Source organism: Mytilus californianus, unplaced genomic scaffold, assembly GCF_021869535.1.
Source record: "Mytilus californianus isolate M0D057914Y unplaced genomic scaffold, xbMytCali1.0.p SCAF_5, whole genome shotgun sequence".
Taxonomy (NCBI): domain Eukaryota; kingdom Metazoa; phylum Mollusca; class Bivalvia; order Mytilida; family Mytilidae; genus Mytilus; species Mytilus californianus.
In genome coordinates, this window is record NW_026262701.1 from 111110333 (window position 1) to 111130468 (window position 20136).

Sequence of the window (20136 nt, forward strand, 5' to 3'; positions counted from 1 at the left end):
CACTTATGAAAGCCTTGGGATATTCTAGCCCTTGACCTTACTTCGAAGAGATAACGAGGGAAGTCCTTGGAATTTGCTACATTTGAACTTTACCAAGGAATTCATTAGGATTTCTACATTTGGACCTTACAAAGGAATACATAAGGATTTCTGCATTTGGACATTACCAGGGAATACATGAGGATTTCTACATTTGAATCTTTCTGTAATTTCACCTTCTTGGTCTTCTGTGAGGAAAACACTTTGTTCTTAGATATAAAGGACGTGTACTGATGTTTAGTGTATATAATCGGCATCACTTAAACTTTGAATAGATAAACTTAGCTGTATTTGGCAAAACCTTTATGAATTTGGCCTTTTCAACTTGGTGTTTGATTAGAGCGTCAACAGGGTTAGCAGCTCATGTTAAATATACTCAAATAGTAAATAAACTCATCATAGATACCAGGATTGAAAATTTTGTATTTGCGCCAGACGCGCGTTTCATCTACAAAAGACTCATCAGTGACGCTCGAATCAAAAAAAGTTAAAAAGCCCAAAGAAAGTACGAAGTTGAAGAGCATTGAGGACAAAAAATTCCTAAAAGTTTTGCCAAATACAGCTAAGGTAATTTATTCCTGAGGTAGAAAAACTTTAGTATTTCAAAAATTCAAAGTTTTGTTAACAGTTAATTTATAATTATGACCATATCAATGATAATTCATGATTCATAATTCAGAAGTGCTGACTACTGGGCTGGTGATAACCAACTCAAATGTTTACTTAAAATCTGCTTTACATTTCTATCTAACATATGAGAGCTTTGGAATTATGTTTACTGTCTATTTTGCCGTTAGACTTTATTCAGGAGAGTACGTTTATTTGACATCTGTTGAATTTACAAAGGACATTTTTTAAAATTCCCTTTGAACTGAAATAAATGACCAATTGAATTGTTCATCTTTGGATCTTGCCTTATTAACCATTTCTTTATTTTTTGAACGTACCTATGTAAACTATTAAATCTTCGGCTATTGTTTAACTAAGTAAACTTTATTTTACACTTGATATAAATCTTAATCTCATACAATGAAGTAACAAAAAGTGCTTTAGAGACCGTTCTATATAAATCAGATAAGAGAACCACTAAATTTATATTATCTGTAAAATAGATAACAAAACACGAGTGTAAGCAAAACCAAAATAGAAAATGTCCTATCAAAGAATTCTGACAATTGGTAAAAGCAAGCTTGCAGTTCTAAACCCTGCTGATATGAATTAGTGAACAATTAACTGTACAACTTACAAAGAAAACGTTTGAATATATGTCGGGAGACCAAGCAACTTTTGACTTTATTAAGAGTAAAACTTAGATTTTTATATTAAGATACATGTCTTAGAGGCAGATATCAAAACTAATATTTCCTAGAAAACTTAAAAAGATAACTTAATACTATAACTTGTGTAATTCGGTTGCTTATAATTAATATACCTTATGATTGGGAGTAATAATATTTCAAGGGGTAAACAACACAAAGTAAAACCCATAACAGCCAGGAAATATATACAGATATGAACCATATTTTTGCTAAATTTCTAGAATTGTCAACCCTCAAGATGGATGTTTCTAGACTGAAATATCCCGAACAAACAATCAGCCAAATCGAAAAGTAGAACGTCTACCTATTACGAAGGTCATAGTTTATACATGTCCTTCTATCTGACAAAAAGTGATACTGGTTTGATGGCACGTTTATATTTTGTTTAAAATGTAGGCAAGTACGCAAAATATCCAACTATGTACAACATATGCTTTGAAGTAAGGCATTTACAGTTTTCGAACATACAGACAAAAAGGCTTCACTCAGAGCAATCGCTATTGTCTATCATCAGTTTTATCTGGTCATATTGCAATCTAACTTGAAATCTGAAAACTCAAATGTATCATTTAAATTAAACATAAACAGTATCAGTGTTTACTGTCTGGGTGGTGACATCGGGTACCGACAGCTCTCCAATAGCATCATTGATCAATATAATAAATATTACGCGACGCCATCCAAGTTATCAGGAGAAGTATCAATTATCTATACAATTGATTAAGTAGCTTCCCTAAACTACTTTCTAGAAACTCACTTCCGAAAGCTCAGATCTGATTTGAATGTTACAAATTTATACGAATTAGTTCCCTTGTTTGGAAGTATACTGGTATAAATACTGGTCCGCTGCAAATGAGAGCAACGGTGAGAAGTAAATAGAAAACAATGTATTACTTTAATGTACAAACATTTCCAGCTTTATAATCGAGTTATAAGAATGTTGAAAGGCAAAAAATCATTAATAGTTTTTACATTTAAGTAAACCAAATGTTATCTTAAATCATTAGGAAATAGATACAATTAATAATTCAAGAAAGTAGAGATAAGAAAACAAGTTCTAAAATATCAACTAAGATGTCTGCCATATTCGCATTTGGTAGTGAATAACGGCCTGCAAAAATTTAAAGCTTTCCATCCAAAAATATTCTATCAGTGCATATCTAAATTCATTTAAAACTTGTCATACGATGATATATCAAGCTTTGTTTGTTTCTGAAGTGGCTCTTTTCGATTGATTTTTATAGATATGTTTTAAGCACACATGTTTGTAATGATCATCTAATATGCAAATTTAGAAATTTAAAATATAATTCTATCTAAGGTTTAAAATTCGATACACCGAAAATCAGTTTCTAGATTGGAAGTCAAAGAGAGAATAAAGAACAGGTAACTTTCTCGGACATGAATACATTCAATCATTCACTGATAATGCCAAAATAATAATAATATGCTCCTAATGAAACCGTTTACTTTCACATTAACTTGGGTGCCTGATACGAATAAAAACATAGACGGCAGACTTGGAAACCGTAATGAAACTCATACATCTGTACAAGAGGAGGAATTAATTGAATCTCTTTTCATCCACACTTCAATCTTTACTTCTTTTGGCTTTGTCATAACTTAGTGTTAATGATGAAAACATTTACCCCACCTCGGCAAATTGGATTAAAATACTCTAGTCTCCTTATTAACAACAGGATATTGCATGGTCTGCCAAGTGTTTTGAGAGCCTCTTTGTATATATTAATATCTTTTTAAAAAAACTCAAAGAACGGCTCCAAAATGGCTGAATACAACTTTCGTAAATCTGTATCCACAATGTTAATTCATTTACTATTTCCAGCACCAGTATTGTTGTTTCCCCTGATTCGATACGTTCGAGTTGCCTTGATTTTATTGTTTGTTTTATGTATTTTGTTGCATTTAAGTTGCCTTGTTTTTATCTTTTGTTCATGTTCATTTGTTACGTTTGAGTTGCCTCAGTTTTTATGGTTGGTTCTTGTTTGCTGGTTATGTTTGAGTTATGATTTGTTTGTGTTTGTTTGTTACTGTTAAATTGTTTTGATTTATTGATCTTTTTATTGATTGATTGTTGGTTTTTTTTTTTCGTTTTCTTGTTTTTTTTTTTTGTTCTTGTAAGTTTTTGATGGTTATTGTTTTAGTCCACTTGTTTCTGATGTTGTTTTTTGTTCCTTTGTTACGTCAGTATAATTGGACTTGTAACTAAGACTATTTTTTGAGTGCATTGCCCGCAAATTTTCCCAGAATTACCTGTTTTGATGGGCATTTCTTTGTTAAAAAAATTAGTTTTCTATCTTTCTTACTCCTCTTATTATTGCCTTTTGGTATTGATAAAAATAATTTGACATTGAAGATGAATGATTGTAGGGTGCCATAAGGTATTCTTTATTTTCATTTGTCATTATTTAGTTGAGATTCTGGTGGCCAAAGTTTGAGAATTTGTCCTTTTCCTAGCAAATTATCCAAATATTTTGATTCGAAAAGGTGAATTATATTTTCATCTCCTTTTTTCCTAATAATTTATTATAAGTGATTTTGATATGGTCGGAAAGAGGACGTTTTAAAGGTTGGCATAGTCGATTTTTCATTGAACTTTGATTCTATAGTTTTCCAGAAAAATCATTGAGAAATGCATTCTTCCTAAGGATTTTTTTAAAATTTATTTTACATTTCCTATTACTAAATATACAAATACCATATACGGTTGAGTTTTAAAAAATACAAAAAACAAAAAAACACGTTCATAGACATCTTTAATCCCGCCACATTATTTATGTACCTGTTCCAACAACAGGAACAAATATGCTATCAAGGGAACAATTGCAAATAGGATAACATAAAAACTGCAAAAAATATCATTGCTATAACGTTCATATATGCTATCCAGTAATAAATTTACAGCTATAATAATCCCCTCATAGTTCCTCTAAGGGTGTTCACTACTCTTGTTTATTGAATTTTTGTCGGATATTCAGAATCCTTTAGTTTTATCCATGTAGTGCCAGTAAATCTTTTTTATTGCTAATCCCTACTTTTCTTTTCATAATTTTATTATATCCAGTTTGAAAAGCTCTTTTTGAAAATATTTTTTTCTTAGATTTTGAAAGAAAAAAGGTGTCAATGTTAAATGTATCAAAATATCTAGAGAGAATCATTTCCCGCCTCATTTTCAATTGATTATATCTCCAAAACAAGAACACGGACCTTTCATTTTTTTTCCTGCTTTTTAAGTTCCGTAATTTGTAACCTATAAATTTATAACAGTCATTAAAAAAACTTGTTATTTTGAAATAAAGGAGCGAACATCCCTAAGTATACCAAGCATATTCATCGTTTTTCGTTACAGAAGAATGCTTTATATTAACAAAGCAAATAAATCTGCGCTCGAATTTTTACGATTTTAATTAATTGCATTTTTGTGGAAGTGTAGTGCAGAGAGTCGAAAAGTCAGAACTGTCAATCGAATCGAACGGTCCAATTGATGCACTTAATGTATCTAAAATATCTAATGATTTTTATACTATACTCCAAAAATGATAAACTTGCATTGATCTCTTTTTGTCTTTGACCTGTTTTATTTTCCGACAGTCCTGTGTATTTAGATTCCATCTCATTGATGTCGGATTATTTGATAAACTGTTTATATTTTTTATTTATCAAAACATCATCAAAGATACCAGGCTTTATAATCTTTGTTCGCCAAATTCACGTTTCGGTTTAACATCTAAACCATCGGAATGTTAATAATTAATAACGAATTAAGTCCAAAAAGAAATCTCAAATCTGGATAATATAAAAATAAGAAGATGTGGTATGTTTGCCAATGAGACAACTCTCCTCAAGAGACCAAATGACATAGAAATTAACAACTAAAGGTCACCGTACGGCCTTCAACAATGAGCAAAGCCAATACCGCAAAGTCAGCTATAAAAGGCCCCGAAATGACAAATGTTAAACAATTCAAACGTGAAAACTAACGGCCTAATTTATGTACAAAATAATGAACGAAAAACAAATGTGTTACACAGTAACAAACGTCAACCACTAAATTGCAGGCTCCTCTTTTGGGACAGGCACATGCAGTATGTGTCGGGGTTAAACTCGTTTGAAGGCGCAACCCTCCAGCTAACCTGGGACAGTGGTGTAACACTACAACACAAACTACAAATAAGGCTATCTGAGAATAAGTAAGGCAATGAGCTATTAATGAAATTTAATTATGGGTATCCGTCAAATATTGAATGACATACGAAAAGAAAATACGTCTGGAGTTCAATATACGATCTTCGGAGCCACATGTAGAAGGGGTTGTTCATCCTTTTGGAATACCTGTGTTGACTCTTTGTTTTTTGGTGCACGTTCCGTAGTCTGTCGTTGTTTCCATTTTGTTTACCCATGTATTTATATTTTACTTAATTTGTACTATATCGAAAAAGTGAATACCGTATAAACTTCAAAAACGTTTTTATCGGCATATTTTTCAAGCATGCAAGTTACTATCAACAATTAAAACGTTTTCTTTGGTGTCAATGTCTAATTTTCTATCAGCTACCACTAATTTTTTGTTGGCGTCTTTGTTAGATTTATATGTATATAAGTTTTTCATAGATACCAGGATTGAAATTTTTTACACCAGATGCACGTTTCGTCTACAAAAAGACTCATCAGTGACGCTCGAATCAAAAAAAGTTAAGAAGGCCAAATAAAGTACGAATTTGAAGAGCATTACTATCAGCCTCATCAACTTTTTTGTTTGCGTCTTTGATAGATTTATTTGTATGTTTGTTTCAATTTTTTAGACAGTTGCGTTGTATGTCTGTGATGTATGTTTACACAGTTTTGGCTGCTGGATCCCAATTATTGTTACATCAACCTAATATGCACTCCCAAATTTGTCAATATAACGGAACTAAAAACAACAGTCATACAAGTGGGAGGTTTAGCAAGCTATAAAACCATGTTAACTTTTTTCTTCGGAAAATGCCTGTATCAAGTCAGGAATATGACATTTGTTTTTCACTCGTTCCGTTGATCGTTAATTATAGGTTTCATAACAAGTGAGAATGGAATATTGCTTGATATCAAGTCGAGTTATTTAATTTCAATATGATAATAAATGAGCCTTGTGCGAGTTTATTATTACTATTTTAAATAAATAACGAGAGTTTATATCAAGTAAATTCTAATTCTAACGAGTTGTTAAACCTATTTCTCTTATAGTTAACATTTTCATTGTGTTAAATGAAAAATTCTGCAAATCGTTGATCTAGTTAATTAGACCTGCTTTGATACGATAACTGCCCTTGAATTTGTATTAGATAACATTTTTTTTGCTATGGAGATTCCGTATATCGTCAATATCGTCAAGTTATCGGAATTCCATTGGGGACTAACTGTGCACTACTTATTGCGGACCTGTTTCTGTATTGTTATGAGTTACAATTTATGACTCAATTTAGCAAAGACCCATCGAAACAACATCTGATACAAAAATGTCATAACACTTTTAGATATTTGGATGGTATATTGGCTCTCAATAATGACGACTTCAGTATGTAAACTAAAGAGATTTATCCTGCTGAACTGACTTTGAATAAAGCTAATACTAACAATGAACACTGGCCTTTCCTGGATCTTGATATCTATTCCTTTAACGGGAAGCTTTATACCAAAATCTATGATAAAAGAGATGATTTTTCATTTCCTATTGTTAATCATCCATTTTTAGATGTTGACGTTCCCTTGTCACCATCTTATGGTGTTTATATATCTCAGCTTGTTCGATTCGCTTGTGTATGTAACAACATATTTGATTTTAACGATAGAAACCTCTGTATTACTGAAAAATTATTACACCAGGGTTTTCGATATCATAAACTAGTCAAAACATTTACTACATTTTATCATCGGTACAAGGACATCATTCGTAAATATAAATCAACATGCAGACATCTTATACGTTCAGTTATTTCACATCCAATCTTTTATGGTAATATTCTATACAAGACACAAATGTGTCGACTTTCACCTCAAAAGCTAACCGAATCTTACGACAGACTTATTCAGAAGGGATATAGTTACGATACTGCTGTCAGATCATTAAAGATGGCATATTTTGGTTTTAATATTGATTTACTCATAGGTCTTTGCAACGGATATAAACACATATATTCTAAAACCAGTTGTTGGTTGTTGATACGGGTTATGTTCTTCTCATATATTATATGATGGTATGATACTATATCCCTAACGGGAGGGATTGTGCTGGATTTTCATATGATGAAGACATAATCTTTCAATCAGTTTCATTGGGGTCTGGAGCTGGCATGTCAGTAACTGCTAGTAGTCCTTTGTTAATTTATGTATCATTGTCATTTTGTTTATTTTCTTTTGTTTCCTATTCTGACATCGGACTCGGACTTCTTTTAAACTGAGTTTTACTGTGCGTATTGCTGTGTGTTTGTTTATTCTACATTGGCTAGAGGTATAGGGTAAAGGTTGAGATCTCACAAAACATGTTTAACCCCGCCGAATTTGTGCGCCTGTCCCAAGTCAGGAGCCTCTGGTCTTTGTTAGTCTTTTATGTTTTTTTCATTTTAGTTCATTTATATGGTTTGGAGTTTAGTGTGACGTCCATTTTCATTGAACTAGTACACATTTTTGTTAAGGGGCCAGCTGAAGCCCGCCTCCGAGTGCGGTATTTTCTCGCTGTGATGAAGACCCATTGATGGCCTTCGGCTGTTTTCTGCTCTTTGGTTAGGTTGTTGTCTCTTTGACACATTGCCCATTTCTATTTTCAATTTTATATTTCACTTGCATACCAGTAACACGTCTTATGTTTTGTTCCGGTAAAAAAAACTTTAACATCAGACATTTTAAAACTTTTGTACGCTTCAGAATGTAATAAAATTTGACATAAAGAAGATTTTTAGATGAAAAGTGTGAGTGTTTTGCATTTATTGAAGAAATCACATATATCCGTTGCCATGGGCGAAAAGTAATTCTTAACCTTTGAAATTCATCAATGACCTAACGAATAGCAAATGGAAATATCGCAATATCGTCTGTATCAAATTAAACTTATTTTCCGTATCACTTTTTCGTATCTCACTCCTAGCAGTGCGAGAAATAGATAACAGGCCACAACCATAAGAGAACGTTTGATTTTGTCAGTTTGTATACACTCCTCCTTTTTGAGTGTAACTTTGAGTTTGGTATTTTTGTTTTAATTTTTTGTCTTTAGTATTTTATGTAGTGTTTTCTGGACTACTGTTTTTTTTTACGTCGTTGTTATTCTTCTTTTTTTTGTCATGGTATTGTCGGTGTTTCTTTTATTATGACTTTTTGTCCCTTTTATGTCTTCAACCTTCTACCAATTGACTAATTTATTCACAATCTACAACTTAACATTGTTACTTTTTAATTCTTCCACAAACATCAGAGATCGCATCAAACCAATAGGATATTTCGTTAGAATATAAAATATGAAGATGTGATATGCTTGCGAATGATATAACTATCGTAAAGGGATCAAAAGACGTAGATTTCAGCAACTATTTGTCACCGTACGGCCTTCATCAATAAGCAAAACCAATCAAATAAAGTATGATGTAAAAGATCCGAACATGACAAAATGTTAAACAATGCTAAAGGGAAACCAACGTCCTGATATACTCACAAAACAATAAATGAAAAACAATTATGATGGACATCAACCCAAGACAAACAATGAATTATAGGCCTTGACGTAGAACAATCAGATACAGAATATGGCGTGGACTAACATTTTTGCGATCGCTCAACCCTCACCTAACATGGGGTATTAATGAAACAACATAAAACAAACTGTAAAAATCAGATGAAAAGAGCTTGACTCATCAGATCGACACAAAGCACGAACAACTTACAAACGAATGAAGATACATAGTACCGATCTAAGAGTACTCGCAGTATGTCCATGTTTTCTTTGTCTAGACCAGTGGGCGATTTAGATCTCGACATATGGTGAAAACTGTTGATACCATATGTTGCTGTCTATTTTACCCGCTCATTCCGTTTGATGTTGATAAAATGCTGAATGTTTTCACACCCACTTTTGTCTGATGTATAACTGGACTTGTATACTATTCATATATATGCATACGAAAATGGTGGGTTAAATCACGTTTTGTAGTGCTGTAAACATACGTTTGACAGGCCTTAATAGCTTTAGAGTAATGATGCTTCAAAAGCAAAATTTCATAATCCAAATACAGATACATAATATTTGCAAAATAATAAGGGACCGTATATTGTATCCACAATAACATGTCAAAAGGGATATTTGAATCATTTAAACATGGCCTTCATGTGAAAATCATGTCAGTCTCCAAACACAAATGTGTCTCCCGCCAGTCAACACAAGACGCACCACTGTCTAACATTAGATAGAAATAGTTCCACTGAACATTTAACTAAGCAGCATTGGGGTCACCATCTTGGACTGGTGCTGGTAGATATAATATTTTTTTTTTTCAAATGGAAAACAATATGACAAATTTATTGAATATCAAAATTTTTTTTCTTAAGAACGCATATTTTAACTTATTCTTCAAGAATTGTGTATTTATTGACTTGAAGATTGAAAGTAATCTGTGAAATTGCAGAGCAGAAAACTATTTCATTAATATGTTCAGTTCACGAGGAAAAAGTGAAACTGAATATAACTGCAAATTAATCACATTTCTTCCAAAATTGTAAAATAGCAAGGAAGAATAACAAAAATTGGTTCCATTAATTTTCTTTCATTTCCTTCAATCGATTTGTCTAATTAAAGTTTACAAATTCATTGATAGATGTTTGCATATATAAACAAAATAAACTCTTTCTTAAGAAAGTCTTGACAACTCTATCTTATTTAAATATGACCTTACGTTGAATTCTTCATATAAACGACATGGCACAAGAGGTGTTATGACATGCTCCATAGATCCATAGACAAGGAGTTGAAATCGTAGCAAATATTGCGTTTGAGACTTTCCATATATTGCCACTTATAGTCATCTTATTAGATTGTTTTTTATAAATTGTCGGAAATTTTTCGAATTGGTGAAGTAATCTGTGTATCTGTATTTTTGGTATTTTTGGTTTTCTAAGCAATAACGCGATATGTAATGCCACCTTCCACCTTGTATAATGAAGTGGGTTAAATATTATCATTCGTGTTCATTTGATTCGTATTTCAAAACGTGTACATCACACAATGATCGAAAAAAACCCATCTATTGTTGGATATCAGATTTTGTGATCGATTGAAAGAAAATATTCAATACTTAAGGAATAACGACTGTTTCACAGAATGTAATATATCGGCCGGATAAAAAACAATAAATTTCGTCACATACACATAACATGAATTAAAAAGGGAAATTTTGATATATGGTTATTTGTTACAAGCCTAAAATTTTTTATTTTTCAACCCAGTATACCATCATTCTCTATGGAAATTGAAAAATCGTCTAACAGAAATAATCCACAACGTTTTTTAATATAAAAAAGGTAGCAAACGCTATAAATTTATTGCTTTGAGATACCATACGGCATATTTTGTTAATAGTGAACCAAAAGGTAAAACATGCTACACAGATGAACAAGTGATCAGTATGTTGGAGTTTCTTATTGACAACAGTTTTGATAAATTTGGAGGTAGACTTTTTGAACAAATTGTCGGCATTCCTATGTGAACGAACTGTGCGCCTCTCCTTGTCGACTTCTTCTTATTTTCTTATGAGTCAGAATTCCTTCAGAAACTTGTCAAAAACAAGAAGATCAAAGAGGCCAGATCATTTAATTCCACATTCAGATATATTGATGATTTTTTTTTCTATTAACAATCCTAACTTTTCTGATTAAGTTCAATTAACATATCCTCTAGAACTAGAAATTAAAGAAACAAGAGACATGGTTTCCTGTGCCTCATTTTTAGACTTATACCTCGAATTTGACATAAGCGGTCATCCCAGTACCAGAATCTAAGACAAACGAGACGATTTTAGTTTTGAAATTATAAATTTCGCTCAACTCAATATACCAACATTACCTGCATATGGGATATACATTTCCCAACTCATTAGGTATTCAAGAGTTTTCAGCTGCTACTCAGACTTTATAAAACGTCACTAGTGTCTGATCAGAACGTTGATGAGCCAAGGTTATGTCAAAGAACGTCTCGTCCTTTTTCTTAAAAAGTTCATTGGAAGATACCAAGAGAGGCGAAAGATACTAGAGGGACATTCAAACTCATAAGTCGAAAATAAACTGACAACGCCATGCCTAAAAAAGAAAAAGACCAACAGACAAACAATAGTACACAAAACACAATATAGAACTAAACACTGAGCACAACACGATCCATACCAAAAACTGGGGGGTGATCTCAGGTGCTCCGGAAGGGTAAGAAGATCCTGCACCACATGTGGCACCCGTCGTGTTGCCCATGTTAGTACAAAACCGACATTAGGAACATATCCGCTATCATCTGTGGAACGGAAATATTCCATAAAGGTCAACAAACTCGTGATGACGTCCGTAAAATTTACGAAGGGATGATTTCAACTTCACCACTTGGAACTCTTGGTTTAATAGCTTCCTTGTGAGCAGCAACCCTCTATCAAGGAAATCATGATAGGAAATACAAGCCTTGGAATATCGTATCAACTGGGAGATATATACTCCGTATGAAGGCGCTGCTGGAATCTTTCTACATAGAAATGGTAAGTTCACAATCGGGAAGCTGAAATCATCTCTTTTGTCGTAAAGTTTTGTTTTCAACCGACCCTCTTTGTCAATTTCTAGATGTAAGTCAAGATATGAGGCAGACTTAACTGTATCTGTTGTATCCTTTATCTCAAGTTCGATGGGATAGATGCGTTCAACACTGTCACCAAATTTTGAATTATGTAGTGAGAGAACATCATCTATAATATAGCTGAAAGTAAAGTTAAAGGATACTGCTAACTTCTTTTCTTTCTTCCTAAGTAGTTCCTGTATGAAGTACATATAATTTTCCGTATTAACTTCACAAATAATACATGATGGTCTTGAAATAAAGATTCTAGGTCCTGACGTTGTTTATCATCGTAATTACGTGTTATATGTAATATCTTTTTTATTTTTATTGTTCTTTTTATTTGTCCTTGTACATTTTATGCCTTACTCTTTAGTCCATTTTTGGTAATACACTTTTGATGTGTGTTATTGTGCTTTGGTCAATTTAGTATTCTTGTCTATCATTTTTATGTACTTTGTCTTAAGAGTGTCTATATGCCATTTTGTGTTTCTTTGTTGAAATAGTTATTTGTTTTTATAGTGATTAAGATCATATTACAATGTTGACTGCTGTACCCCAATTTTTGACATGTTTACCTATTATGTCTGTTTATTTTGCTCACACATTGTTGTCGATATAATGGCATTCTATATTACTGTTATACAAGTGAGAGGATTGGCTAGCTTTGAACCCAGGTTTAATCCACCATACTGAAATGCTTGTACCAAGTCAGGAATTTGACAGTTGTTTTTCATTCATTTGATGTGTTTAAGCTTTTAATTTTGCCATTTTATAAAGGACTTTCTGTTTTGAATTTCCCTTGGAATTTGGTTTATTGTTAATTTTCTTTTTAATAACAATAATAACACTTCTATTTTATATGGATATTGGTTTTGTTGCAATATGAACATTGCGTTGAATTGTTTCGTTTTTACTAATCCTTTATTACAGTTTAAGATATAGTAATGATGAAATACAACTCCTTGTTGTGCAAAAGGCTTCATGAAAGACAATAATTAAAAAAAAAGTTTTGTGCTGTTATTTTGAACAATTGAAAGAAAACGATACATATTGAAAAATGAAATCGAATCCCTACAAAAATATCGTTTAATTCAGTTATAGAGAGTGCATAAAAGTACATTAAATATCAAGTACATACACTGTTGACAATTAAATAATTCCTTTTTACATTTATTATCGGTCACTGTTTATGCACGACTACACTGTATTTATTTGTTTTTATGTATTTTTTTAAACGAATCAGGTAACAAATTTGTTGAGAGTTTTCTGCTTTAAGGTTTTTTCCTCGTAGTCAATTGCCCTTACAACAAGGCACATAACGAGTTTGATCCAATATTGATACTTAGATTCTAATTCACCAATAGTATACCTCAGTGATCCAATATTGGTACTTAGATTCTAATTCACCAATAGTATACCTCAGTGATCCAATATTGGTACTTAGATTCTAATTCAGCAATAGTATACCTCAGTGATCCAATATTGGTACTTAGATTCTAATTCACCAATAGTATACATCAGTGATCCAATATTGGTACTTAGATTCTAATTCAGCAATAGTATACCTCAGTGATCCAATATTGGTACTTAGCTTCTAATTTACCAATAGTATACCTCAGTGTTCCAATATTGGTACTTAGATTCTAATTCACCAATAGTATACCTCCGTGATCCAATATTGGTACTTAGATTCTAATTCACCAATAGTATACCTCAGTGATCCAATATTGGTACTTAGATTCTAATTCACCAATAGTATACCTCAGTGATCCAATATTGGTAACTAGATTCTAATTCACCAATAGTATACCTCAGTGATCCAATATTGGTACTTAGATTCTAATTCACCAATAGTATACCTCAGTGATCCAATATTGGTATTTAGATTCTAATTCACCAATAGTATACCTCAGTAAGATTTGTATACGGTCATTTTTCCTTAATGGTAAACCAACACGATACTTCGGTAATAACAGCATATACTGAGTATGATCATAAATGATAAGTATCGTAGACACAAATTTGGTGGTGAATTAAGTTATTATTCTTTACTATAGCTTTTGAACATTGAATTTTAAACTGTCTGTGAAATGTTAACGAGACATACGCCGGAAATTCTACAGAAAAGGGAAGTTACCGTCGGTTAATTGAGGTCATCGAATTTTGTCATCGTGTCATCATGTACATTCATCGTTTACCGTTTATCAATTTGCATCTTTCCAATCAAAGATAAAACTCTGACTGGAGACATTTCAACTCAATCATTAATCACACAAGTCGTGTCTCTTTAGCTTTATAGAAAAAGGGAATATTTCCAAAATATGAAAGCAAAAAACATTCTACAACGTCCTTGTTCTCTTGTTCTGTCGATTTAACTCTGCCAAAAGACAAGTCCTGTAGACTTTATCAACGGTTTCTTAATCTACCTTAGTTTGACAATTACATCTGTATATGCCTGGATCTTATCATGATGATGCTTGGATATGAGATGCTTACCCTGTTGATTTTACTCATCTTACTCTGGTTAGAGAGCAGTTCTGATAGTTTATCTCCTATATTTGATTATTTGTACCTGGTTAATATTAAAGTCATACAAAACGAGTTTCTTTAAAAATAATGGTTGGGAAATTACTGAACCAATATATGTGTATATACTTAACTAAGTCTTCTATGCTCAATTTTTAACATTTACTACGAATCCATAGCATATAATTGACAACAAATATTTCATTCAGTGAAAACGCTTCCTGGTAATTTATTTTTGTGTTTTATTGCCGATGTTTACCAAAAGGTGACCTTGGAGCTCGTGAAAAATAAATGAGATGATAGACATGAAATAGAGCGATTATTACTTTTTTTTTTAGCTATTTTTAATACGTTTCTATTTGGTTATTACACTTTGTCATAACAGTTGTTAAATGATTTGGTGTATCAGAATTTATGTTTCAGAATAAATTAAAACTGTCGAACTCTACGTTTGTTTTCCTTTTCTTTTATCAAGGTTGCGCTGTGCGGTTGCCGAAGTACTAACGAGAGATATCGTACAGTGGAATACATGTCTTTTACATTAAAAAGAATACATTGTCATATTCTAAGCGTAAAATTCAATACATGCTTAACATATTTTTAATCACTTTTGTTGTTGGTTTTATATTATTTTGCAATATCTTGCGACTAGAATTAAAATACAATATGAACTATGCTTTGGCTGGTATGGGGTGTGGTTGGGATTCTATGAAATATAAAAAAATATTTATGTTTTATGTTTTATATTTAACATAACTGTTTTAACGGGCAATGATGGCATATTTGTTTAGTAAAAGCTTATATATTTTTAATTTATGCTCTTCAGAATTCTTTGTTGTTCGTTTTATTGCTACATAATGAAATTTATTAGGAAATTAACAATATTTAATACAGTTTTGTATATGTTATATCAAAGACACATATAAATAACATAAATAAACTGAATATTATAAGATATCTGCTTCATTTTGAAAACTAAAATAAAAACAATAGACAGTGTTCAAACTATATATGTCAAGTAACCAATTGTCCTAATTCTAGAAAAGTTTTTAAAGTATTTGATAAGTACTTTCAAGGATTTGACACCAACACTTAAAACTTTTCAAATATCATTTTGTTCATTATTTGAACGGGTTTGGTATAATTTTAGTCCTTCTCGATTATATCAATTTTTCAATGTTTTTATAAGGTTCTGGTTTTCAATTAAAAGTGGTACCTAATACCTAATATATGATTGCAGTCAACTTCGTTTTCCCAAAGAGTGATGTAAAGTCTGCATAAGGACATAAGAGCATATGAAAATTTCAACAAATCCTTTCAAATCGGTCAATTTTACAAATGTTACATAAAAATATGTGTATAATTCTAGATTTGGCTAAGGGCACTTTCACATCTCATTAACTGTCATTGCAGTTTAACATTTTCCGTAGTTACCTTTGCATATAAACTTTGATGGAAACTATGTTATTGTTTACTGTAGAAATGCAAAAAATGAAAGTAATACATAAAACGTTATTATGGCTTAAAATTCCAACTCTTGTTATTTAGGAAGTGGAAGAAGGCCATAACATTGAGAAGTTCTTATACAAATAACTACCACAATGATAATAGCCCCATATTTATAATGTGTGTTCGTTTTCCAGGGACAAATAGAATAACCTACCAGATATATGCACAAGGGCAGGATTTGTTGATTGACGATACTGAAAAAATGTAAGTAGATATATTTAATGAACATTTTTATATTTCCTTATTTCTAATGTTTCCAAAGAGGGAAACCTCTTAAAGGTAACAACAGATCAAACTTAGGGAACTAGATTGCCTTTCCTCTTTTCGCGAATACCTTTTTCGCTTTTGTCAGCATTTTCTGTAGTGGCAATTTATCACTATATACATTTTCATTTCCTTCAGACCAAGATATTCTCAGATGATTTCTTTGGTTTATGTTTTTTTCCTGTTGACACCCCCTTTTGTATCTTTATACTATTTTTATAATGTCATAATATTGTATTATACAAACCAAATTGATATTTTGGACATTTCAAGTTGACAAAAATGTAAAATTATTTAAGTTATACATATGCTTAGATGTTACTTTGAGTGTTGTAAGTTTTTTGGGTGTTATATCGAGGATATTGCTTTTCAATGTTCGATATATTAGGATTTTTGACGCATCAATGTTTACTATGTTTCACATAGAGAAGATGGGAAATGGTAATAATTGCAGTCTCTAATAATCGCTGTTTAAATTATTCACTCCTTTTTTTAGTCTTAAGGCAATTTAGAGCTTTACATATTGTATCGAAAGCTGCTGAAAGACTAATCAAAGATGCCCGGCTTATGGTTTAATACACAAGACGCGACGCGTTTTGTCCACATAAGAATCATTAGTTGTGCTTGAAGCAAGATAGTTGGAAGACCAAAATACCTGAAGTTGAAGAGCATTGAAAATCCCCAAAAATCCCAAAAGTTGTACCAAATCATCCTACGTAGATGTATATGCTGATGTAGAAAAAACCTTAGTGTATTGACCAACGTTTAATGTTTAATCAATAGTAAAATTACCAGTATCAAACATATCACATGTCAACATAGAAAGCACTGACTACTGGTCTATTGATAGAATCGGGAACACAACGTCCACCGGGCATGGCCATGATCCAATAGATGTAAAAAAAAAGTCCCCATAAATAGCAGGCTTATAATTCGATACAGCAGACGCACGTTTCGACAGCGACGTTCAAATTGCAACAGTATGAAAGTCAAATCAGATGAAGATAAAGTGCATAAAAAATACTAAAAATCCAACTCTGTCTAATGCCATCTATGTCTGGGTAGGAAGACCTTAGTGTTTTGAATGATTTCAACGTTTTATTAACAGTACATTTTCACGAAAAGACTGTAATAATGATATTTTATATTAGCACAGGAGCACTGACTAATGGTCTAGTGATACCCGCGGGAACAAAATGTCATCGAAGATACCAGGCTTTTAATTCAATAAGCCACAAGTGTTGTGGTAGCACTGAGTTTTGAGCTAAAACTATCCTCGGGGATGAAACGTCCACCAATTTAGAACCTTGTGTTGATATATTTTTGTGTGTTTAGTTGTTCAGTTGTTGCCTTATTTACTTCTACACCATATTTCCTTTTAGTCATATGGATTGTTTATACAATATATAAATGAAGAATTTTTACACGAAATTGCTTACTTGTATGGTTCTATAACACATTTGAGCGATGATTATTAAAATGTTTAAAACTGAAGAGTTACTAAAACCAACCTAAAAGCAGTGAAAATACAAAATAAGAAGACAGTTACATAAGCGATACCCACGGGAGCTAAATGTGCACCAACAGTGACATCGACTTGGTCGCAGTAATACGATCAAAAAGGATATCAAAATTAATTTGATGCATCATACATAAAGTGTACATTGCAGCAGTCCTTGTTGTTGATAGAAAAAAGTTTTTTTTAAACATTACATGAAAAGTTGGCCACACAAATGTTATTATGTCTATACCTCTTAATCCTAGATTAGCGCGTTAATAATAATTTAAAAATTCAACTAATTCATTTAGAGCAACGACATAAATGATGCCATACTTGTCTTATTTGGTTTTTACTTCGAATTCATGTAATTGAGGTAAGATAAAGCTGAACATTATTTCTTTATAAGACACCGTAAATATTTTCAAAACCAAGAAAAGCATTTTTCATCCACACTTCATTGAAAGGAACATAGCAACTAAATATTTTGACTTCAATATAATATGAATGAGACTGAACATCTCCTTCCAGACAAGGGAGAAGGAGACGTTATTTCTATTTCACTCAAAAAAAAAATTATGCTCAAAATTTTACATTACTTTTCAACACAAAAAAGTATTATAAATTTCTGTGATCCACTGTGTATCGCTATTTCATTATTTTGCATGATTCTAAGTCTCAATGATAATTAACCAATATAATGCAAAAATACATTATTAGAACACAAAAGATATTTAGTGACAATGTTCTCCCGATTTCATATAATAGGTAAGGTAAAAGTTCAAAAGCTGTCATCAGCTAATAATGTTTTATCAAAAGCATACTACTATTCACTTAAGGTGGATCATCGGTATATATTTTCTCAGATAGAATGTTCTTATACTTGGCAAAAATGTATATTTTACCATGCTTTTTTCAAAAATATATCATAAAGTATGGGTCACAGTGCTATATTTCAAGCTACAAGTCGTGCAAAATTGCCAAAATTTTCTTAGATTATTCATGAAAAAAACACTTTTTTGTGAATAAAAAGAAATCTATTGAATATAATTTTGAAATAAAATATGAGAAGATAGGTTTTATGATACACTTTGAGAATATAAAACGAAAAATGGTGTCCCGAACTTGTTTTCTTGCTGTTCGTAAAAAAAGAAAATTTCTTTTACAGTTTTTGATAAAAAAAAATACTATTTGGGTTATCTCCCCTTAAATGGCAAAGTTGAAAAATGGTTTCGAATGAACAAAACTAGTTGGGTTTTGTTAAAGCAATCTATATATTGCAATAAATCGCTTATTTTTCTTTATTCAAATAAGCAGTCTAACACATTAATTGCCAATATGTCTCAAAAAATTGTAGACTTAAGCAAAGAACTAGACTGATTTCGTACTGCTTTTACACAATCAAAGATGGAGGTATACAGTTAATCTACCTTAATTGAATTATGTTTTTCTTTTCTGTTGGAACATCAGAATCTTTATAAACAAGAAATTCTACTATTACGCAATTGTTGCATACATTTTATGTAAGACATATCGATTCGTCCATTTACAGTTTGGAGAAAGACTCATATCTTTTGTTACTTTTTATTTGTATTTAATTTCTGTACTCAAACTTACATCGGGTTATTGCACATGTGAGCTGTTGTTTTTCTTGATGGTTATATATCGTAAAATTGAGAATTGAAATGGGGAATATGCCAAAGAGACAACAATCCGACCAAAGAGCAAACAACAGCCGAATCGGTTTATTTTCTTTCAGAAATTGTCATTTCATTAAATAAATAATTGATGTTTTTGTGAGTATGTTCATTTGTCCCGTTGAACAAAACATAAAAGAATACCACAGATACAAATATGTCTGCTTCAGACTTTAAATTTAATCTATAAATAGTAAGTTTCGGTTAAGACACACAGGGCCTCGTGTTTCCTTTCAATATTTCGTTAAAAGTGGCTTCTGCCTACATATAAGCTATTGCACCAAAGGTAAATTAAAGATAGTTGAAAATTGTAAGTTGAATTGTACGGCATTTCACAGTAAAAAGGAGGAGGTATGATTGCTATTATGAAAATTGATACAAGATAGGACACAAAAGTGAACTGTTACAGGTCCCTTTGCTGCTTTTAACAAC

At 31.8% G+C, this 20136-nt stretch overlaps 1 long non-coding RNA gene across 1 annotated transcript in view; it reads left to right on the forward strand.

Moving 5' to 3' along the window:
* The window catches only part of LOC127700627 (uncharacterized), a 26859-nt gene extending 7052 nt beyond the window's left edge, over nucleotides 1–19807 (forward strand). The window contains exons 2-3 of the long non-coding RNA XR_007981668.1: nucleotides 16380–16449; nucleotides 17661–19807. This is a non-coding gene — a long non-coding RNA (uncharacterized LOC127700627). The remainder of the gene's footprint in view (nucleotides 1–16379; nucleotides 16450–17660) is intronic.
* The last annotated feature ends 329 nt before the right edge of the window (nucleotides 19808–20136 follow it).